The sequence below is a fragment of the Malaclemys terrapin genome, chromosome 6, assembly GCF_027887155.1.
Source record: "Malaclemys terrapin pileata isolate rMalTer1 chromosome 6, rMalTer1.hap1, whole genome shotgun sequence".
Classification (NCBI taxonomy): Eukaryota; Metazoa; Chordata; order Testudines; family Emydidae; genus Malaclemys; species Malaclemys terrapin.
The window spans coordinates 58,361,032-58,386,017 of NC_071510.1; the positions used below are offsets into that span (position 1 = coordinate 58,361,032).

Here is a 24,986-nt window from a genome sequence, read left to right on the forward strand (position 1 = left end):
GCTGCCAGGAGGGAAGGAGCAGAAGCAACTTCCTTATAGACTTTTGTCCAGTGGTTAGGGGACTCAGCGGGAATGTGGGAGTCACCTCCCCTTCAAGTTCCCCTTATGCCTGAACCTAATGAGGAGAAGGGTTTTGAACTGGGATCTGATACCAATCAGGTAAGTGCCCTAATCACTGGGCTATGGGAAATTCTAATATGGGTATTTCTCCAGTTAAGCTGTACCACTTTATTTAATTGACTAATTAATATTAATTGGCCTAGAGAAACAGTGGGAATCTCTTCATTCCATATCCCACGTGAGTACTTTAACCGCTAGGATAAGGTTATAAGGAAGCACCACCACCTCTTTGTCATTTTGTGTATAGGTAGGTGATCTGTGAGCATCCTACTGGATCAGACACCGCAGACAAGATAGGTGGAGGAAAGTCTGTCTTCCCTGATTCACTGGATCACTCTGGGGCTTAGGCAGGAGATGGGTACCTAGATGCCTAGATGAGGCAGCCGTGCACATGCCCAGAGGCAGAAACATGGGTAGGGACAGTGCTTAATTTGCAATAAAAGGTGCTGGGCCTCAAGCAATTTTTTTACATTAAAAACTGATGAAGCAAACCTAGAGGTACCAGGCCTCTGAACTGCCAAGTCTAAAGGTGCCCGGGCTCTGCCCTGGCACAAATTAAGCACGGCAAAAAGTTATAGCTGAGCAAGTTTAGGAGTGTACAGGGTTAGGCAGCAGCCAGGCAGGGGTTTTTTGGATCACAGTGGCACCTAAAAAGGGGACTTAGGTGCCGAAGTGCAGGGTTAGGTGATTCAGATAAACAGATATTACAATATCTTACTGCCTCTAGTAGTGCCATGTGAAAGCCCAAAACTGTGATAGATGGTTAGGTATAGAGTTGTTTTCATTGACTTTCATTTCTAATGTCTCATGAGCTCTGAATTTTTTTTCAAAACTGTCATACTATGTCACATACACCCCCAAGAAATTGCTATGAATATGATATTACAATAGTTTTAGGCCAATTTATGCTCTTTTTTTGAAGAACATATTTTCATATAGATGTTCAGATCAGTGAAAGAAAAAATGGAATCTACGAAGAATTGTTCCTAAATGGAATATATTTGTTCAACTTTTAAACTCATGTTATCAGCTCTTTATGGTCCTTATAAGCAAGCAGCTGAAATTAGTCTGTCTCAGGAAGGTGGGAACTCAGCAGTTTTAGCTCTGGTTCTCAAATAGTTTGATAAAAGAAAGATAGCACTTTCCAACAATTTTAATGTAATAAGGGCTCTATCCCAAAGCTTCTCAAGTGGATTTTGAAAAAATCTTAAAATCTGAGGGCCTGATTCTTAGTTACAGTGAGGTCTCTTTATACCAATCTGGCTTGTAAAGGGGCATTGAAGTACATGTAGATCAAATTTATGCCCCCTTTACAGGGCCTTAGTGTAAATGAAGATCAGACTCTAAGAGTACATCTACTCTGCAATGAAGTACCATGGCATGGCCGCAACTGACTTGGGCTCATGGGGCTAAAAATTGCCATATAGACATTGGGGCTTGGGCTAGAACCCAGGCTCTGAAACCCCAAATATCTACACTGCAATTTTTGGCCCCCCCCAAGCCCAAGCCCAAGACAATTGGTCCGGTCTCTGAGACTCTGTGCCATGTTTTTTTTTATTGCAGTGTAGACATACCCTAAGGGTTGCTTGCCTGGATGGAGGAGCAAAAGCATTGTAGCCCCCACTCCCTTTTGTGCCATGGAAAAGGAACTCTATGGCAGTTCTCTGCAGGGTTCCATGATGGGGGGAACATGAACATGCCAGTCAAGTATCAGAGGGGTAGCCGTGTTAGTCTGGATCTGTAAAAAGCAACAGAGAGTCCTGTGGCATCTTTAAGACTAACAGATGTATTGGAGCATAAGCTTACATGGGTGAATACCCACTTCATCAGACGCATGGCATGTGAACATTCCAGGTTATTCATAAAACTCCAATTTGCCAGGCTGCAGCCAGCTACTGCAGGGCATGAAGGGAGTATCTAGCTACCTATATCCACTAATTCCCTATGCCCTGTAGTAGCAGGCTGCAACTTAGCTGTATGGGTTCTCTAGGAATGACTTTCAGTTAGAAGGGTAAGATTCCGCCAGGTTGCTTTGTGGGCGTGTCAGATGAGCAGAGTCCTTTTATTTACAAGGTGCTCACTTGCTCAGGCCCTTATTTTTCTCACTGTATTGATTTACTTTAGGTGTCTGGTCAGATGTACATGTAACTTTAGTCATTAAAAATTCAAAACCTGTTTCAGCCTCATAGAAATGAAATGGCTGGAAATAATTTACAATCCAGAAGACAAAGGGCTGCTATTAAGAGATCAGAATAAGTTGATTCCAGCCAGGTTTCCATGCAACTAACTGTTATATGAGCTGTGTGTGATTATTAGCATGCTACTGATTTCTGTCTATTTATCTGACAGGCACTACAGACAGCCCTAATTGCTTTGTGTCACACATGTATTTGCTCAGAATGCAGATATTTGGGGCTGGAGGTATTTATTTAGGCTGTGATTCACCATTGCCCTGCGTCTTGTGTAAATAATTACAAAAGTGGAAAGTGGGTGCAAAATGTTTTAGTTTCTCATAGTGTTTTTGCCTGCTTTTCACTGGTGTAAATTCACAAAAGTGAATTGGGCCCTTAATTTATTCTGACAAAGCCCAAAGTGTGCTATGCATTTTAACAAGCAAAGAAGACAAGGTCCTTACCTGAAGGAGCTACCAATCTACACTTGTGTCTTATATGGTACAAAGTATCATTGTTCCTTCTGCCTGTACATCATTATTAAAGAGGCCACTAACTTATTTTATATAATGTTTCTTCCTTAGTTTATACTAAGTGCTTATAATAGATATTTGCTACAGTTGGGTATCTTTTTATGCCTGCCCTTTTAAAAATGCCTTCAGCACTTTAAATCTTATCTAAATGGGTTTAGATCTATTGCTTTTCTCTCATAAACTATGTCCACAAGGATATCTATTAATAAAAAGGGATGTGATTTTTAGTTAGGATGCTTTCTTGAATAAAAACAACAAACAGAGAAGGTAAATTGCCTTTACAATAATTTTGTTACCTTCAGGCATGAATATATTTGTCAAAAATTGCATTTTATTTAAATGAAAGTAGTGTTATTGTAGTTCATTTAATCACAATCCTTAAACTAAGTTGTTTTTTGGCATCTAGGGTTTGATTCTATGAAATGTTGAGAGCCTCTCATGGCCTGAAAATGGGATTTACAGCAGCAGGTGATCATTATGAATAGAGATGGGGAATAATTCCGGTTTGACTCTACAACAATGCAGAGGATTTGGACCATCCCCACATGGCAGCTATGCTTTTACTGTGATAATCAAAGTCACCATTGCTTTGGAGCACCTGGCTACAGGATCCTTTCAGAAAGTCCTGGATAAGCCAACTTGCTGTTTCCTTTTGCTGTTCTTCTGGAGTATTAATATTTATAATGACTTGCCCAGAGACAGACATTACCAACAGTAACTCATGTAAGAGGTCTGTGACATTGCACATTTGCCATTCATCTGAAGTGCCTTAGACTTCACTTATGTTCCCCTCAAGGCACACTCACACACTTGTGCTTTCAGGAACAGAAAGGGGTTATATAAAGTTCTAAGTGGAATTTTCCAGTTACTCTGATGTTTATAATAAGAACCACAATTTGAGTGCCAAATTTTGGTTCTAAGTTGTAGTTACTATATTCAGGAAATACTATAGGGGTAAAGAGCAGGAATTCTTTTACTAACCATCATACTTCTGTGCTGACTCCATTGGGGTCCATGAAAGATATGTGGGAGAGTTAAAAGGCCAGCAATTACAACACCAAACTGTGTGATAATTGTCTTCATGAACAGCAGTGAGAAGAGACTAGTTTGAGGCAGGAGGGGGGAATGTTCTAGAAAAAGAAGGATCTGTTGTTTTGACACACTTTTAACATGTCTTGGGCATAGAGTAAGATAAGATAGCCAGGTGCTAAGGGTTCAGTGTCTGGGGAAAAATGCACTATGAAATTACCTCTGCTTAAGGCATAGATCTACATATATTATTGCCTTGTGGCCAGATGGACGCTTGCCAGCAGGACATAAAAGGTCTGCTGACATGGAGGAGGGACATCAGCTCTTCCAGTGACTCAGGGAGAAATGGGGATACAGCACTAATCAGGAAGAAAGTGTGAGTGCTTTTAAATTCCCTCCTGCCATCTCTCCATACAAACAGCCAATAAACTATGCTTAGATCTTTCTTTCCCTGCACTAGGAAACAGTATTTTTAGATCAGGTATCCATATATGCAGCCAAATATAGGCCTTGATACAAAACCCACTGAAGCCAATGGAATATCTCCCATCCTAATGGACAAAATAGGGAAATATTTAAATGCCCTGAAGTTCCTTATGCCTACTATCTCTCTCCCTGTAGTGTGCCACTCCCTCTCCCAGGGAAAGACCCAGCCCCAGTGATTTGGCTAGAAAGTCCTCCTGATTAGACAGCTTAGACCATCCAAAGGGAACAGAACTATCTTGTGACATAGGTGACTAGTCACACATAAATATAATAAGCATAGTGACCATTTTGCTGCAATTTGGTCAGACAAATAATTTTTCAAGGACAAATAAATTTCGGAAAATCATGATTGGCTGATAGAGAAAAATGGCAACAGGTGTTTATTACTGATAATTCACTGAACTTTTCTTAAATTAATCTTTTCTGCAGGTCCCTACATGCTACCGAAACAGAACTTTTATCCATTTAGTAGAGTACAGTTAAAAGAAGCAGTTCTTTTAAGGATTAGGTTTTTGAGCATTCAGGTTTAGGAAAGTGCAATGAAAACAGATGGGCAATGAGGAGCAAGTCATCTAAATTAAGCTTTTAATATTCCATTAACTGCTATTGGGAGGAGGTTACTCTACCTCTGAAGAAAGTTAGGAGTTTTAAATCAAATCCCTGCTGTGCAACTCTTTAAGCCTTAATGCTGAATTTAAATTTTCCTTTATATGCTAGATGTGTCTTAGCAGTATGAGATGAGAGGAATGACATGCAGACAGAGGCATTGGATGTGGAAGACTAGTTGTCTGCCTCCAACCATGAGCTTCAGCAAAGATGTACATACATTGTTACCCTCAGGGACTTGTCACCTTTTGTTATATCCATTTTACACATATGCAGTGTGCACCCCCAGTAAACATAGTCTGCTGTGTGTGTGTATTTGTCTATATTTCTGTGCCATTTATTGCACAGTACACATGCAATTTACCATACAGTACTCTCAAAATGGACCAGCCCAGGAATCCATTGTTATCAGCTGGATCAACGCCTTCCCCTCCCTCCCCGCACCTCCCGATCAGCTGTTTCATGGTGTGCAGGAGGCTCGGAGGGGGAGGGGGAGGAGCGACGGCGTGGCAGGCTCAGGGGAATGGGTGGAGTGGGGGCAGAGTCAGAGGTTGAGCAGTGAGCACCCCCACGGCACATTGGAAAGTTGGTGCCTGTAGCTCCAGCACCAGAGTCAGTGCCTATACAAGGAGCCTCATATTAACTTCTGAAGAGCCGCATGTGGCTCCGGAACCACAGGTTGGCCACCCCTGGAGTAAATAATCAACAACTCTGAATATCAGACATTTGGAGGAAAAACAGGGTTTCAGTAGTGCTTTTATTTTAGTTCCTCATCCTTTTTGCTAATTCATCATCCCTTTTAACTGCTCAGGCTTTGATCTCTTTAATTTACAGGTTTTCCCTTCATTTCCTATGCATGCTCGTCTTATATACAGCCCCCCATCTGTGCTTCCTCTTTAGTTCCTTTTGTGCATTTGAAAGTTGAGTTTGAAAGCTCCAGACATAAAAAACAAGTAATGTAGTATGTGGGATATGAATGCTGAATTTCTTCAGCCTCCCTCTGTGATGTTGCACTGCAAATATAATAAAACCGTAATAACTGGTCATGGTACTTAAAAGTATATGAAACCCTCCCTCCCCGCAAAAAAAATAAGACCACCCCTATCATCCACCACAGCAAAGGCTTGATCACCTACTATCTTAAGATATGATGGTGGTATTCTTAAATACTGGGTAGTATTGGAGGGCACATCCTTATCAAGCTAATACTGAGGAGGAGGCAGGCAATATTTGCCAAATTCTATGGAATTAAATATAAATTCTGCTATGAGAATAACAAGATTCTTCTTTTGTAGGCAAGATCCCCATAATTAGTTGTAAGCTTAAAAATCCAACCAGCCAACACACCTTTTGGTGAAAAGGTTACTTTTAAATTGAGTCAAATGGCATGCTTCTATTAAATATGGAAAACTCAAGTTATATTTTAACATGATCTGGCTTTATAGAAAGTGATTTTGGTTTATCAACATACTTATGAACTCTGGCAGTGCTAGCTGCTATTTTAAATGATCTGGTCCCCAGAAGCACTGTCCTCTGAAGAGGTAGGTACCTTCATGGTTAATGTTATAGAACTGGCTATTGTCAATTTGCCCGTTTGAAACATTAGGTGATTCTCTTTTAGAAGGTTGTAGTATATGCCTACTGTAGTGTATGCCCACTGAAAAGTCAACTATCCCCTTGGAATAATATACCCATTAGCAATCAGGTGAGCCAATTAATTTAAATCTCTCCCTCTAAAAATATATTTTGAAAGCACTTTAAAAATTATGGGGTTAAATTAAGATCTGCTACCCCAGTGTGAATCTGGAGTATTTAAAAGCAGAATTAGGACCATGATATTATGGTGGAATTCGAAGGGTTTTGGTTTCCAAGTTCTCCAGCTCGCTGGCAGCATGGGAGTAAGTATGATGCCTGGTAGTAAAAATTTGCAGTATTGGACCATTAAGTAGTAGTTATTTTTTTTAGAAGACAGGCTTTTTCTGGCTGCATCTTTTACTGAGATTAACATTGTATATAGCACATTGAATGAGTATATGGGATAAATGCAGAGGTCCTTACTCAGGCAAGTTCCCATTACTGAGTTAGGTTCTATATAGCCTCAAACTAGCAGCACCAATGTGCTTTTATATCTAGATATAAAAATGAATTGTTTAAAAATGTCATATTATCTAGACAAAGTGTGCACTGAACTCATGACCAGGACAGTTCAGTCACAGGTATTGTTCAAGGCAGAAAAATTGTTTGGTGTCAAAGCAGCAGTATTGTGTGACTTAGCTACAATAGTATGCTTTGTGGATTTTACAAAGGGTACTTGTACTGCCTTCTGATGTTAGATATAGAGATATGAAACCTCAGATAACTACCTCATTTACTATCTTTCAATATACAACCAACATAAAATTACATCAAGTTAAATGTCATAGACATAGGCGTTACATATCAGCAATTTTGTCATTTCAATTTTATTTTCATTCAATGTGGTCTGTAGCTTGGTAAAATCTCATCCTTACAGCACAGTACCCCAGGCTTCTAGTTTCTAGCACAGGTCAGAAATGCCAAACATAATGAAAAAGTGGAAGCACTCTATAGAATGCTACAATCAGACTGTCTGTGACTGACTCTCAAAGGCTTGCCAGGTTTTTCTGGTTTATCAGCCAAACATGAGTTAGTGGAGCATGTTACTCCCTCAGTTGTACTACTGGCACAGTTTAATGATGGAACTGACAGTCTGTTCTTTTTCCTCCTCCTCTTCTTAATGAACTGTGAAAAGACCACAAGAAGATGCAGTACAAATAACAGGAGCTAAAGCATTTACAACATGGACTATGCCTGATAGTGGGAGTAGAAAAACATCCTTTCATCAACCAGTATTCCTTTGTGAATCCTCAGAAGATAACGGCAGTTCTGAATTTGAGGAAGTGCTGGAAAAGGAATAAGAGGATTGAAGTAGGACAAATGTAAACACAAAACAAATGAACACCCTAGAAACTCCATAAAGGGGAAAGAGTCCAATGACAGACTACTTGCTCTATTGTTGACAAAAGCCTCAGCCAATCAACATCCTCAGCTCACATGTGAATGTATTTGTTTTAGCCAAGAAAATGTCCAAGAATTTTATCTGATTTTAATTCCAAAGAAATGAAAATCTTTGGCAAGTGTGATGTCCATAATGGCAAATCACCACCCCACAGACAGTACCACCTAGACTTTAAAGTTAGAAGGGACCATTATGATCGTCTAGTCTGACCTCCTGCACAACGCAGGCCACAGAATCTCCCCCCCCACACTCCTGTATCAAACCCCTAAGCTATGTCGAGCTATTGAAGTCCTCAAGACGTGGTTTAAAGACTTCAAGGTGCAGAGAATCCTCCAGCAAGTGACCTGTGCCCCACCCTGCAGAGGAAGCGAAAAATCCCCAGGGCCTTTGCCAATCTGCCCTGGAGGAAAATTCCTTCCTGACCCCAAATATGGCGATCAGCTAAACCGTGAGCATGTGGGCAAGACTCACCAGCCAGACACCCAGGAGGCTGCCAGTCATGAGAACACTCCAACTTTCCACCTAAGATGTCTGCTGGAACTAACAAGGACTGTACCAGGGGAAAGGATTGGGACCAGACTAGGAAGGAGTCTAGTCTGTGAAAGAAGCTTATTGGAACATCTCTGAGGGTGAGATTTTATCTGTAATCAGTTTCTTAATGTATTAAGCTTAGACTTGTGTGTTTTTGCTTTATTTTGCTTGGTGACTTATTTTGTTCTGTCTGTTATTACTTGAAACCACTTAAATCCTACTTTTTATACTTAATAAAATCACTTTTGCTTATTAATGAATTAGTGAGTGATTAATAACTGGGAGAGCAAACAGCTGTGCATATTTCTCTAGCAGTGTTATAGAGGGTGGGCAATTTATGAGTTTACCCTGTATAAGATTTTTACAGAGTAAAATGGATTTATTTGGGGTTTGGATCCCATTGGGAGCTGGGTGTCTGGGTGCTGGAGGTTGGTAACCTGCAGAACTGTTTTCAGTTAAGCCTGCAGCTTTGGGGGCATGCACCAGACCTGGGTCTGTGTTGCAGCAAGCTAGGGTGTCTGGATCAACAAAGCAGGGTTCTGGAAGTCCAAAGCTGGTAGGGAAAATGGGCTCAGAGGTAATTCTAGCATGTCAGGTGATGGTCCCAAAGGGGTCTCTGTGACCGAATCCATTACGGTGGAGTAGTCGAGCAGGATCTGTGCATAGTTGATTGCTTTGAGACACTGGTAGTGATTTTAAGTGAGTTTTAAGTGTGCTGGCTGGAGAACAGACAAATTGGTTACTGCTTTGTTATTTTCTGTTTGCTTATTTCGGGTAAGGGAAATAGAGGCAGAAAATAAGCAAAATGGGTGAGAGTGAAGCTCAGAAGAAGCTAAAATTGCACAGGTTGCAAATTGCTGAGAAGGAAAATGAACATAAAAAGCAGCTGGAATTAAAAAATAATGGAGATTAATTCCCAATTTGTTTGGGAAAAAGCTGCTCACAAAAGAGCCATGGAAGTCCAGAGGTTAGCCCAACAAGCTGCTCAAGAAGAGAGACAACATGCTCTGGAGGAGAACGAAAGGGAGAGGAAGCAAACCCTGGAGTTAAGAGACAAAGAAATTGAGGCCCAGAGACAAGCCCAGATTGAGACCCAGAAGCATGAACTGGCTATAATGGAGTGAAAGAGACAGAACCCTTCAGCAGCAGGCTCCAATTCTCCCAAAATCCATAAATGGGAGCGGTTATGTCCATCATATGATGAATCCAGTGATATTATCGAGTATTTTGTCACCTTTGAGAGACTGTGCACTCTCCATGCAATTCTTGAAGATCAAAAGATGACTACTCTGGTTGCAAAATTGACTGGAAGAGCTCTGGACATATTCAATAAGATGCCTATTGCTGATGCTTCAAACTATAGTATATTTAAGGAATTAGTTTTGAAACAGTTTCAGATTACACCTGAAACCTACAGGGTTAAATTCAGGAGCCTTAGAAGGGGGACTGGACTGAGTAACGTGGCTTATGTAAATGAAATGAGAGATTTCTTAGACAAGTGGGTGAGGGAAAAAGGCATTACAAGCTTTGAAGAAATGTGTGATTTGGTTACTTAGGAACAGTTCCTGAATATGTGCAGTGATGATGTAAAACAGTATTTGTGGGACAAAAAGGTGGATGCAGTGGGTGAATTAGCTGGGTTTGCAGACTCTTATGAGCAATCACAAGCTGCAATTAAATATAAACCACTGTCAGAGGGGTACAGTGTTGGTGGAAAGCAGAATCACTGTTTTACCCATGGGGAAAAAGGAGGCTGGGTGCTCACCTCCCCATTGCCCAGTTACTCGCCCCAGGGCTCCTGGACAACAAAGGAATCCCAGAAGCTGATTACACTGCAATTTCCCAGAGCACCTGAGGAGCAACTGTCCCAAATTAAAGGAGAGTAAACCTCCCTTATCCCATGTTAGCTCAGTTGTCCTCAGCCCTGAGGTCCCAGAGGGCACTCCCACTCTTATCACACCAGCTTGGTGGACATGGGGCCTAGTGAAGCCGACAGGGAACACATCAAGGTTATCAAGACTGATGGCACAGAGGTCTGGAATGGGGGTATACTGCAGCTCAGTTCTCTCTGGTTCGACCAAGTGTGGTTCCAGATGCTAGTGTTTTGACGGGGCAGATGGCCCACATTAAGGGGGTGGGACCGCAAAGATTCCCTGTACCCCTGGCGAAGGTTCATATGGAGTGGGAAGGTATGGAAGGTGATTTACTGGTGGGGATGCTCGAGGACATCCCCGCGGACATGTTGCTGGGAAATGATTTTTTCAGCAAAGCCAGGACTGTTAGTGTAGTAATTCACAACAGGAAGAAACGCTGTGAGGGGTTCCCAAAAGGGGATGAGAGAGAACTGCCTGTCGGTGAGGAGGCTGTTCTAGCTGATGACTGTAGGTCTGATGCAGCTGAACAGCTAACACATCCTGCCCTAGGGAACATGGGGGTAGGTATCTCAGAGGCAATCCCCAGAAACAGGGCGGGGACCTTGGCAGAGGAGGTGAGGGAGGGTCCTATTGACATGACAGTGCAGTAAGGCAGGGTGCTTCCAAGTATGGGAGAGGTAGAGCCAGGCCTCTGCCCAGCTGAGGATGACAGGCTCCCAGGGATGAGGGCAGGGGAGATGCAGTAAGTGCCTAGGGAGGGAGACGCTATCTCAAGGGTTGCCTGTTAGGAATTTGCAGCTAAACAAAGGGTCGGCCCCTCCCTTGAGGGCATAAGAAAGTGTGTCTCAGAGGGAACTCCAGGAAGGGGGAGGGGAGAAGTTTTTTTAAGAGGATGGGAAACTGTATAGGGAGTCCCCTGTAGGGAAGAACCGAGGCTCCGGCCAACCCTATAAGCAGTTGGTTGTACCCAGCCAACACTGAGAGAATTAGCACTGGTAGCAAATGATAGTCCCTTTGCTGGTCACTTGGGGGTACAGAGGACTTACAACAGGCTGAGGAGGAATTTCTACTGGACAAGGATACAGAATAATGTGCGGGATTATTGTAGGACTTGTGCAGTGTGTCAAGAGAGGAAGAAACCGGTGGGACCCCAGAAGGCACTGCTGCCTCCCTTGCCTGTTATACAGATGTTCCAAAGGATGGCAATGGACATAGTGGGTCCTAGGCCGTGCCCGACTTGGAGGGGGAACAAGTATATTTTAGTGGTGGTGGATTTCGCTACTCGGCATCCTAAGACAATCACGCTGTCTAACATACAGGCTGAAATGGTAGCAAGAGCCCTGCTCACCATATTCAGCAGAGTGGGCTTCCCTAAGGAGATTTTGTCTGATTGGGGGGCAAATTTTATGTCACAGATGTTCAATGAGCTATGTAAGGTGTGTGGAATGAGACAGCTTAAGACGGCCCCTTACCACCCCCAGGCCAATGGGCTGGTGGAACGGTTCAATGGGACCCTAAAATCCATGCTGCGGATGTATGCCAAGAAAAGGGGCCAAAGTTGGGATGAATTAGTGCCATTCCTGCTGTATACGTACAGGGAGGTACCCCAAGAGTCCACGGGATTTTCCCCATTTGACCTTCCGTATGGGAGGAAAGTGAGGGGACCTCTTGATCTCATTAGGGATACCTGGGAATGTTGCAACAAGGGGAGGGAAGAACCTGTGACTGAGTATGTTCAGAGGTTCAGGAGGGAGTTAAAGGACATGATGGAAATTGTCCAAATTAACCTCCAGAGCAGTCAGGCCAAGCAAAAGGATTCCACTGGGAGCTGGGTGTCTGGGTGCTGGAGGTTGGTGACCTGCAGAGCTGTTTTTGGTTAAGCCTGCAGCTTTGGGGACATGGACCAGACCTGGGTCTGTGTTGCAGCAGGCTAGTGTGTCTGGCTCAACAAGGCAGGGTTCTGGAGTCCCAAGCTGTCAGGGAAAACAGGCTCAGAGGTAATTCCAGCACGTAAGGTGACCGTACTAAGGGGGTGTCTGTGCCCGAACCTGTCACACCACCATCCAATGTCCCAGGGATTGCCAGTCTAAGAAAGCGATGGTAATTTTTAACAACATTATCATTCTACCACCCTTTTACTCTTCCAGTGAACTCTTAAAGCAGCAAGTCTGCTGTAGGGGACTTCTAATAAGAAATGGGGGTGTGGTGGGGACAAGGGCAACTCCTTGAGTCAGGCAATATTCTAGTTCCTGGCCATTTCTAGTTTCAGCTCTAAAGATGTGTAGACAGTTATGGAAAATACTGAAATATGACAGTGGTGATGCAAAGAGAAAGCAGGCATAACAGATTGGGGAAGGAATAAGGGCAGGATAAAGTTATAGCAAGAAATCCTGTTTGCACTGAAGTCAATGGGAATATTGCCATTGACTTCAGTGGGGCCCATGATTTCACTCATAGACTGTTATAGAGAATTGCAAATATTCTTTCTGTGAAGCAGGCTACAATTTTCTGTTTGGGAAATATAAAAGCCACTGCTAATTACATTTGCAGTACATATCACATAACATTTTATTTATGGTAGTGTCAGGCCTAGGAAATAATAAACAATGTCCACAATGTGATTAGAAAATATTTTTGCCACATTACAATGCCTACATATTACTTAAGAAAGAATGGTGGTAATACACTAGTCTTGCAAAACTCTACTCACTCATTTACCCTTTGTGATTAATTGTTTTGAGTGAGTAAAATATTAGTTTTATTGTCATCATATATGTGGGTGAGTGGATTTATTTATTTATTTATTTTTGTACCTGGGCTGGTAACATTTCATCACATTCTTTGTAAGATGTCAATGAAAACATACCCTGGCTTACATACTAGTTAAACTCTCCTTAATCTCACTCACTGCCTAGTATACTGCATTATGGAAAATAGGGATGCCCATCAGTTCCTCTACCTGACACATACAGATCTCTGGAAATACGTCCTTATAAACATTTTCCTCATCTTTAAATCTAGAACCCCTTTTAGACAGCACATATTGTACCATGGTTACATTCCAGTTCCTCGGCTCCCATGAATAACTCAGGACAAAGTGTGCACTTACCTTTAAATATCCATTCAGAAGATGAAATTTAACTTTCTTTTAGGATTCTCTTCTAGTTTTGGGAGCAGTTACTGTAAATACTCAATGCATAAGGCAAGTCTGAAAACATAAATCAAACTGCCATTGGTCAAACATGAAAACATAAATCAAACAGACATGAGTTAAATTGTAAAATATTTATGCACTCTAAGACTGATTGTAGTTCTTTGCTGCTTTTTAAAAGAGGGACTCAATATGACATGGCAATGTAGGAAATATTCTGGAGGAAGGAGATCAGGAAACACATCTAAATTTGTTTCCCGTAATATTTTCTTTCTACAAATACTTGCCCTTTTAGAATGACTTGTGACAGCTGCTCCTACTGCTGTCCTTGGTGGTTTATTCATCCTTTAGATTACACTCTTACATTTGACACAATCACACACAGTTTTAAGAATCTAGCTTATCTAGTTTTCACAGAAATTTTTATCTGTCAGGTTCCCTCCCAAATCTTTTCTTTCCCAAAGATTACCAACTTTGGACCTGCTTTACCATTTGTATAAGCAGATAGAATTCTATTGAAGTCAATGGAGTTACATATATGTGGCATCTCTTTCCGTAGTGACTTTCACAATTTATTTCCTCCAAAAAAAAAATTCTTTAAAAATATCTAAGATTCTTGGTTTCTTTTGTTGTTGTGGCTGTTCTTCTTGGCCCCATCCGTTCTGTGACCTTTTTATAACAAGGTGGCTCAAATTGTAGTGTCCGTATGTCTCACAAAAGTATTCTTAAAGTGCTTCTCAGCTTGGTATCTGTCAGTAAGTGTGGTCTCATTGATCCAACATATGTAAAATTTAATATTTGTTAGTAGATCTGACATGGATGTTTGCATTTTCATTATTACATGCATTGCATACGGCTGTTAAATGTTAAGCTCTATGGTGAGACAGCATAGTCCAGTGTATGGGGCAGTTCTAGTTCCAGCTCTGCTCTTGACCTGCCGTATGACCTTGGGTGAGTCCTTTTTTTTAGGCCTTTGTTTCTCCTTCCACCCTTTTGCTACCATGTCTATTTAGACTGGAAGCCTATAGGAATAGGGACAGTCCCTTAGAATCATAGAAGATTAGAGCCGGAAAAGACCTCAGGAGGTCATCAAGTCCAACCCCCTGCTCAAAGCAGGACTAACACCAATAAAATCATCCCAGCCAAGGCTTTAAAAACCCCTAAGGATGGAGATTCCACCACCTCCCTAGGTAACCCATTCCAGTGCTTCACCATCCTCCTGGTGAAATAATGTTTCCTAATATCCAACCTAGACCTCCCCCACTGCAATTTGAGACCATTGCTCTTTGTTCTGTCATCTGCCAGCACTGAGAACAGCTGAGTTCCATCCTCTTTGGTAGTTGAAAGCTGCTATCAAATCCCCCCCTCACTCTTCTCTTCTGCAGACTAAACAAGCCCAGTTCCCTCATCCTCTCCTCATAAGTCATGTGCCCTAGCCTCCACTGGACTCTCTCCAATTTGTCCACATCCTTTCTGTAGTGGGGGCCCCAAAACTGGACGCAATACTCCACATGTGGCCTCACCAGTGCCAAATAGCGGGGAATAATGACTTCCTTTGATCTGGTGGCAATGCTCCTACTAATGCAGCCCAATATGCTGTTAGCCTTCTTGGCAACAAGGGTACACTGCTGACTCATATTCAGCTTCTCATCCACTAATCCTCAGGTCCTTTTCTGCAGATCTGCTGCTTAGCCAGTCAGTCCCCAGCCTGTAGCGGTGCATGGGATTCTTCCATCCTAAGTGCAGGACTCTACACTTGTCTTTGTTGAACCTCATCAGATTTCTTTTGGTCCAATCCTCCAATTGGTCTAGGTCATTCTGGACCCTATCCCTACCCTACAGTGTATCTACCTCTCCCCCCAGCTTAGTGTCATCCGTGAACTTGCTGAGGGTGCAATCTATCCCATCGTCCAGATCATTAATAAAGATGTTGAACAAAACTGGCCCCAGGACCGACCCGTGGGGCACTCCGCTTGATACCGGCTGCCAACTAGACATCAAGCTGTTGATCACTACCCGTTGAGCCCAACAATCTAGCTAGCTTTCTATCCACCTTATAGCCCATTCATCCAATCCATATTTTTTTTAACTTGCTGGCAATAATACTGTGGGAGTATATCAAAAGCTTTGCTAAAGTCAAGATATAATCATGTCCACCACTTTCCCCATATCCACAGTGTGTTACTGTGTGTTAAGCATTGTACAAACACAAATGGGCCCATGTCCCCATTGGGATCTTTGGGTACTGGGCATAATACATAATAAATAATAATTAATATAGCTTGGCCAGGCTCTGTGCTTATGGAACACTAATCGAATCCAGAGCAAGGTGGGTCCTGGGGTATGTCTACACTGCAATTGAAAACCTGTGCCAGCTGAATTGGGCTAACTGGGCTCTGGTTAAGGGACTGTTTAATTGCAGTGTAGAAATTCAAACTCGGGCTGGAGCCTGAGCTCTGAGACCCTCCCACCTCACAAGGTTTTGGAGCATGGACTCCAGCCCGAGCCCTAATATCTACACCGTCAGCCCCATAGCTTGAGCCCTGCAAGCCCAAGTCAGCTGGCGTGGGCCATCTGTGGGTTTTTAATTGCAATGTTGTCCTACCCAGAGATGCTATATAAGGCAGAAGAGGACACTAAGGAGTGATGAAGGGGAAGTCATCCTTTCATTGATTTGCCTATGTGGGAAGAACACAATCAATCCTACATGTGTTTCTTTACAGCAGGAGATCTCTAGAAATTATTTTTTACATTCAATCAAGGTTTTTTTCCCTAATGACAGTGACTTGCTAGACTGAAGTTTCATTTGGGCTTAGAGCCAATCATGTTAGTGAGTGGCATGTGGACCAACAAAAGAAAACTTTTATCAAGAATGAGTTTGTAAATGAGAGCTAGATCTCTGCAAGTCTACTCAGCCACATTATGGGCCATTTTATTGGATTTATAACCATTTGATTTGTTTTTCTTTTCAATATAGACTGACATTTATTCTCTCTGAAATGCAGTGTTGAAGTAAGGACTGATAAAAAGGACTTAAGTGCAAGTGCCAAGAACACCACTGCAGAAGTACTTATAATTACACTGTGGAAATAATACTTCTGTATAAGTGAAAGTATTTGCATTATACTTGTACTTTTAATCTCCTGTATTCCGTGCAATTGTCTGGTCAATATATGAACTAACTAAATAGTATAAGCACATAGTGGAAGAGAGAGAAAACAATGAAATTTTAGTCATATACACAAATATTCATAGAATAACAATGAACAAATCTCTTAAACGTAAATAAATATATACATTTCCTTTCTGTTAGATTGTGTGTATAGATGTGTATATGCTACATATGCTGTCTGTACATAATCTTATATTTATAATTCCATAAAATAGGCATTTTTCTTCAATAGCTGTATTATTTCAAACACATCATCCTGGAGATGGTTCCTTCTTGGCAGAAGGATTATTCAGTAGTATTGGATGAGTCTTTCCACAGGACCCAGGGACAACTTTAACAAAAAAACAAAACAAAAAACCAAAACGCTCTGGCAGCCAGAACTCGGGGCCTAAAGTTGCCAGGCCAGTGCATTCTGGGGGACAGCCAGCCAGAATCTGGGACAGTTGGGAGGGACGTGATAGGTTTTTTAAAAACAATTTTGAATAAGTACTTGCTGATAAAGTTACTTATGTGTGAAGTACCTTTGACATGTACGTTAAGTACTTTAAATATTTTGTATTTTATACAAATATGTAATATTGTTTGGAATACTTGATTAGGTACTTAAATACATGGGACACCACTGACATGCTTTTTGTTTCTGCAGGATCCTAAACTGCAGATGTTTAGGGGAGACACATCCTTCTGCAAGCATATTTGAAATAGTCTGAAGAAAACTGACAAAATGCATGTGTGAAAAATGTGCTCAGTCTAAATTGCATTTTTATAAGAATCTCAGTCATTACTTCATACTAAATAGTGTCTTACATTTTAACATCGTGAGAGGTGGAAGGCAAGTACATGAAGTAAGGAGGATATATAAGTTAAATAAAGGCACAGCATAAATGTATTGAATATTTTTGTCATTCATGAACTGTCATATAGTAAAGCAAGAAAAATCCAGCAAAAATGTCTTTTCATCTATGAAAGCTGGAATTCATGTAATGTATGGTGCTTGGGGACAGTAGAAATCTGGTTTATCTGCTCCCTGTGGAACCCAGTCATTTTAAGCAGAATGTTTATTTTTGTGAGCTGGATTTTTGCTCCACTTCTCTTAACTCTCTCCTTTCTAAAAGAAACAATTGAAAATTACTACAAACAACATCTAAATTTAAGGAAGTAACTATCTCTTGAGCTAACTCTCCACTCCTAAGCAATCAAATGGACTGTCAATGGTCTAGATTCAGCCTGTACACCCAGGCAAAGGATCCTGGCACCATCCAGTTAACTGGGCTGTGAGTGTGTGACAAGGGAGCTCAGAGAGTAATGTCTTCCCTCCAATGGGGGATTGTAGGTAGAGTTGGTAAGGAAGGGGCATAGGCAGGAAAACTGGCAGACATGCTGATTTAACAAGCCTTCATCAGCAGAGCTGCTATGGAACTGGCATGAGTCATGAGGGTACTCCCCCAGCTCTGAGTTTTTTGGCCTCTAATGCACCTGTAGACTTGCAGGGTGGCACTCACCCCTTTCCCCTAAGTATGCTCCAGCTCCAGCTATACAGAAGCTCTGGAACATTCAGTCAGTTCCTTTCAAGAGCGACAGCAAGAGATCCCAAATTCAAGAGTTAGTAGATTGTACTATAACATGGGTAAATGACATTTTTGTAAACAGAAAAGCATTCCAAAAAATGTAAGAAATATCTGCAGAAAAGCTGCTTCAAGAATAGGAGAGACAGTCTCTGAGGCAAGGTGGGCGGATGAATGAAAATCCTACATGATGGTACCATCAAAGGAGCAAAATTACAGTAATTTGCTGGGTGCAGTTCCTCAGCCAGAGTAAATCAGCAAACCTCCACTAAAGTCAGTGGCATTATACTGATTACACCCACTGAGGATTTGGCTGCCTATCTTTAAAGATACCATCTGCACAGGGTTGTAAGAGTAAGTAGCTGAAGAGATGTCTCAAATAACAAAACAGTTATTGTAATAAAGTACTGTAAGTATCTTTAGGAGCCCAGTGCACAATAGCTATGACGGATGAGATACTTCTGAAAAGCAACAAACAGGCTTAAAATTGAGTTTTTCTTAACAAAAAAGAGAATAAATTTTTGAACAAAAACACTGAAGGAATTTCATCCATCCAAAGCAACTAACCAAATAATCCCCTGCCTCCAACCCTCGCCCTTTAAATCATCCTTAAATTTACAAATCTAAATTTACACAACCAGACAACACATGAGTTAGAACAACAACCTTAACTTGGATACTTTGCATATATTATAGCATTTTCTATAACTATTCTGGTTAAATGATTAGCATAACATGTTAAAATTATTTTACATAAATATTATGTTAAAAATACTAAGGTTGCAAAGTCGAGCATTCAAAAGTTAAGACATGCCAGAAGTAAGGTTGTCTGTGCAACCTTACTTTGGCCCTCTTATTTGTATGCATTATGATACAGACTTGGCACCCTCTAGCTCCCTCAATTTTTAATCTTTGACCTCAGTCAAGATCCTGTTTTTTCATTTGTTGTCCCCAGAAACCAGTTGTAGCCTGGGACTAGTGGTTCCTCCCGCTTAGCTGCGTGGGTGGGCCTAGACCTGCCTGCCCCCATTACTATGAACAGTACACACCTTCCAACTTCTGCAACAAATAAAGCAGGAGTCCTATAGACAACAGTCTTCTTCACTACACAACCCTGATACATCCTTTCTTTTCACTGTATGAAGCAGGGAGCCTATGGAAAAAAAATAAGTGATCATGTAATTAGACTGTATCATAATGCATGTGAACAAAGGGGCTGAATTAAGGCTGTATAAGCGATCTTAATTCTGGCATTTCTTCACTTTTGAATGTTAAATGTCACATCCTTAATTATGTTCTTTTCATGTAGTTTTTTGGGTGTAATTTACTAGTGCTTTAAAAAAAAAAGCAGACGGGGGGAATTCCTTCATGTGGTACCATATTGACATCTATATGGGTCATCAGCAGGGTCAGAAAGTCTCTAGATGAACTACACAGACCTCTTTCACTTGCGCTCACAGAGTAACCGATAGCTGTCATCCTTTATATGAACCAGCACTGAAAGGGGATGGGACACATTACCAGTGGGTTTCATAGGTATTCGCTTACAGTAAAGGAAAGGTAAGGCTCAGGAATCCTGAGTTCCAGGCTCTGGAGGCAACTTGTGCTCCCCAAGCAGAACCCATTCTGCCAGGTGCCCTCCAACCTGTTCATGTCCCAACCCTGTCTCTTCCCCCTCCGGCTCCACAGCCCAGTCCCATTCACCTCACCTAACCAATTCAGTCTCTACTCCTCTGGCTTCTCATCCCGGTCTCTTTGCCCTGCCAGTCCTAGTCTCTCTATTTGGGACTTGGATGGGGAGTCCAAATCTTCTTGTCCAGCCATTTCCAGTTCTCCCCCAGAACTCCAGCTTCTTCATAGATCTGTCTCCCCTCATCCACCTCCTTCCTCTTGCCTCACTGGTTCCTAGTCCTAGTCTCCTTGCCCAGTTTTCCCTTGGACTACTCTTCTGATCTAAATCTCCAAACACACCTAGTGGCTCCCAAGTCCATCCCCCCCCATTTTCCTCTGCAGCTCACAGATTCAGTGTCCTTGCCCAGCCAGTCCCACTCTCTCCCCTACTTCAACTCTCAGTCCCAGTTTCCCTCTCTATCCATCCTCTGACAGCCTCCAGTCCCAATCTCCTTCTCTCAATCTATTATTTCTGTCTCTAGGTCCGTATTGTCCTGTGTGTGTTTGAATCAGGCAACTTCCTCCTCCACACAGCCTGGGTGCAGCAAGGGATGGAACTGAGAGCACAGGAGAATCAGGCTCTTTGCTCTCTGTTCCAGTGCCCAACCCCAGCCAAGCTCACAAGAGCCCAGGGCTGCAATTGTAAGGAAGGTTCTCCTCAACCCTGGGATGAAGTCTGTTTAGTGCAGACCAAATCTTCTGAGAGTTTAGCTGTGAAGCTCTAGCGAGTCTCTGCTGAGCATATTTGAATTGTGAGCTTTTTTTAAAAAAGCTTATAATGTGGCCAACTTCAGATCAATTGTCATGGGATTGGCAAATGGCACATCCATGACAGAAAAGCTACTTCCTTCTGAATGTCAAGTCCCTGCTCCAAAGCATAAAGGCTCTGGAGCTTCTTAAACAAGAGGTCACCAGGATTTATTTTTAACATGGGCAAAACAATATATTTTTCCCTAGTCTTGATCTTGGAAATGACTGAACAATTTTTTGCTTTTCAATTTAAAAAAAAAATCTGTGTGAGGCAGACACCAGAGTGGAAAACATCCACCTAAAGTTTGGCCAAAAGTTCTAAGCTACTGAAAATAAGCAAGTGTGAGAAACCCTTAATAATAGGTGACATTACCACCCCAACTACAGTAAAACATTATAATAAAACATACAGACTATGCAATGCAGACAATTCAGTGTATTTGTTGGAACATTAATTTTTGCAGTTCCTACCTTACTTTCATTTTAACTGTTCAATCCTAAAACATTTCAGAGATAACCAAAGCACAGATTTAAAGAATAAAGGGAAACAATTATTCAAAAATGAGAGAGGCTACAATTTTCAATATGAAAAAAGGAGAAAAGGAGACAAAGACACTGAATATCAAGGAAGTAAATTAATGCAATGAAATGCTGTTATCTCAAATCATTTCCCATTTAAAAAAAAAAAAAGAAAAATAGCACAATACTTTCCCTGACAGCAAAGATAAGGGGCATCTTTCTCAAAAGTGTATGCAATTCTATACCTATTTTACCAGCACAGTTCTATACCTAAATTAAGAATTTGCCTACATAAATGGACAACTAGAACTCACAATGTGAAATAGATGCAAAATTGCTTTGAAATGTTTTTTTTAAACACCAGAGCCTAAATAGCGTTGTTAAATTACTCTGACTTTGTTAGGTTGACTTGTGTCCAGCAAAGTTAGTCTGTTTCTGAAGTAACTTGTTGCTACCTTTTCAAACTTCCTGCTGAGTTTAATCTCCTTGGTCCAGATCCCGGTCCATAGTCATTGCCCCATTCACACTGCCAGAGAAGAGTGAAAAGAATAGCCAGATGGAAGCAAGGGATATCAGAGAGCAGCTGGAAATTCCCTGGGTGGCGTAAACCAGTGTAGTCAGCAAGACACTGTCCATTCCCCACAGGCACAGGAATTTGGCAGGAGAGTTGGCCAAGAGTTACTGTGCAGGAATGCACTATGCTCTGGTAATCACAGGACCGATCTGCCAGCCAGGAAGAGACCTCTCCAGCAGAAATAACTTAGAGCAGGTTTTAGGCTGCTCTGAATTATACCACAGACCAGTTCAGCACCCAGTCAGGCCAAAGATTGAGGAAGCAGAAGGGTTGTTTAGAGCCAACTTGCTGCTCCTTCTTATACCTCTTGTTTACATCAAGTGCAGCCTTACTAGACCTGGGGATTTGGCCCTTTGAGACCTCCTGCTTAGACTATATTTTAGAAAATTAGACTACAATTAAGCAAAGTTATTAATGAATGCATCTAGTGTTAATGGTATTATTGGCTGTCAGGAGCTTAAGGGCAAAGTATCTCTCTGTTCAACATTTCAGAGATTTTCCTCATTTGGGTAGTAACAGATTGTGTTCTTACTTGTAAAGGATCAAAATCATAGTGCTGTGTTGGGTGGGTGTGTTTGGTGGAGGGTAGCAGACAAGAGGCTTTTAGGGAAAAGCCTGTGGCAGATTCAAATGGTTAAAGGAACTAAACAAATGCTGATTATCATGTACTGTTGCAATTTATCCTGATATGCCCAAAGATATAGTATAAATGTAAGCAATGAAAAGGGGACAAATGTCTGGGAGCTATTCTCATCCACTGGCCCTAGTAGAGAGGAGCAGTGTTAACTTAAACCATTGATGTAAGCTCCTTATGCTGGTGGAGATCCTGGTGAATAGAACCTTGATTCTCCATGCCACCACTCATTCTCTCCTGTGCCTTTTCTCTGACCAACCTCCAACATGCCTCCTCCTTCTCCTTACTCTTGGAGTGGGAAGGTTTCTCTGGTGCAGGAGGCAGCCCGGCTGCCAGGGAAATTCTCCAGTGGCAATCTCTGGCTGACTTACATTCATTCTGTGAAGCATAAGCAGTATTTAGTCAAACTCTAAAGAGAGGAATAGAGAAGAAAAATTCTAGTTTGACACAAGCTATTTTTTTAAAGATACCAAAGCAGTTTATACATGTAAGTCCAACTTCTGCCCTCAGTTAACCTATGCTATCCTACTGCTTACATTGAATTAGGCTACCTGTAATCAAGGGCAGAAACTGACCTGAGGAGCCTAATGGGTTAAAAAAGGAAATGCATTTACAGTTTCAAGCAAAGTAATATAATCAGACAAGTCTCAGTATGTCTTATGGGTTCACTCTAGCTACAATGTAAAAATTTTATTCTGAACTGGCCTTGAAGGCACAATCATTTGGACTCATCATGACCTATTTTCAGTCATGAGATACTAAACACAGAAGTTTGATAGCCAAAGCAAATTATTCATCAAACTACAAGCACTTGCAATATGGTATGATTCTCTCTATTTTGATCTGTTGCCCCCTGAAATGAAAATATAAAGGGGAAATAGAATACTGATTCTCTGATGTATCCTCAATTGTAACCAAAGTCATTATTGATACCCCATAACTCATTTGAGTTTGAATATTCCCTTATATTCTACATTTCTATTCAGATATGGAATGTTCCCTAAAAATGAAATAATTTACTTTGTTTTTAAATGTAATTAGCGAGGGGCTAACTTCAGATCAGTCAAAGAAGACCTACAAATTCATGGTTTTTATTCTTTTCCCCTTTTCTTTTAAATTGTAGTTTACGTAACTTTTTCATTTAATCCTTTCTGTCTTTGCATCATTTTTTAATTCTTGAAGTGCAACAGTAAGACATGTTTTTAAATGTTTAATCTGAAAAAGAAATAGTAACTTAGCTTCTCTTGGAAAGAAGCACCAGTGCTCAGTTCCTGACTACTTTGACTAATGCTGCAAAAATTAAACTAATTTTGTTTAATGCAATATACGTAGCTTAATTCTGTGATAACATCCTAACAGGAGCACTTTGTTTGATGGTAGGAATTCTAGAGCAGACCATGTCCTATAATCAAATTAATGTATCATATGATGTAGAATTCCCAAGAATGCACCACCAGGGCTAAAATGCAGCACTGCATCAGTGTGTATGTATGTAACTTTATCCTGACACTAGGAATAATCTTGTTATACTATAAAACATGAAGCTAGATGGTCCATGTTGTTCTTGTCAGTATAAATGCCAGTACCATTCTTATTCAGTACTTGACTAATGCTTTCTGAATCTTACCAAGCTATTTGTCTTAATTATAGCCTATGGCAGTAAGTTGAATAGATCAGTTAGATGCTGTGTAAAGTAGTATTTCCTTTTACTAATTGCACTTATGTTTTGTATTGTTATTATTTTAATGAGAGCCCCCCCTTGCTTATGTATTATGAGAGTATAAAAATGAGCATCTGTTGTCTTTTTGTATACCTTTCATTAATTTATGTTTCAAACTTCCAAGTAGTCAAATTTGAGTTTCTAGATTTCTCATTGAATGGGAAATGAATGTATAGATTGAGATTCAGTCACTTCTTTCTATTTAGTGCCCCCATGTACACAAGTCTTTTTCACCTTGAAGAAATTTAGCAAAAGCAGCTACAAAGCTGCACACGGGTTTTACTTTCAGGATGCCATCATGCACCTTTATTTAACAGCCACTTCACTGTCTGTTTCTCTGATTGTTAACTCTCCTCTCCTTGAACACTAAGGCCTTGGCTACACTTGCAGCTGTACAGCGCTGTGAGGTAAACCTGTCTTCGTACAGCTGAGTAGGGAAAAGCGCTGCAGTCTGTCCACACTGACAGCTGCCAGCACAGTGGTGTGGCCACACTTGCAACATTTGCAGCTGTGTTGGGAGCTGTGCATTATGGGCAGCTATCCCAGCATTCATGTGGCTGCAACGTGGTTTTCAAAACAGGGGGTGGGGTGGATTGTGACAGGGAGTATGTGGGGAGAGAGAGTGCTTTTTGGAGCATGTCAGCTCTCTATTTTGCAAGTTCTAAACTCCCGGCCCCCTGCTCATTCATTTACTCACTCAAAGCAAGCTGCAAACTGTTTGCTTTTCTCTGTGGTACGAGCTTTGAAACCGGCACTTCCGCATTCCTGCAGCCGGTCACAACAATGGAGAGGATTGGCCACTTGACAAGGTGATTAGTACAGCGCTGCAAGTGTTTACACTCA

The 24,986-nt window shown here is 41.4% G+C and overlaps 1 long non-coding RNA gene across 2 annotated transcripts; it reads right to left on the reverse strand.

Moving 5' to 3' along the window:
- Positions 1–7,411: 7,411 nt before the first annotated feature.
- On the reverse strand, positions 7,412–21,821 carry LOC128839570 (uncharacterized). 2 transcript variants are annotated; one of them, XR_008445479.1, is made up of 4 exons: positions 21,671–21,821; positions 19,325–19,428; positions 13,497–13,595; positions 7,412–7,866 (listed from the first exon to the last, which is right to left on the reverse strand). It is a non-coding gene; the product is annotated as an uncharacterized LOC128839570 (long non-coding RNA). The 2 variants fall into 2 exon arrangements; XR_008445478.1 differs by lacking the exon at positions 19,325–19,428.
- Positions 21,822–24,986: the final 3,165 nt, after the last annotated feature.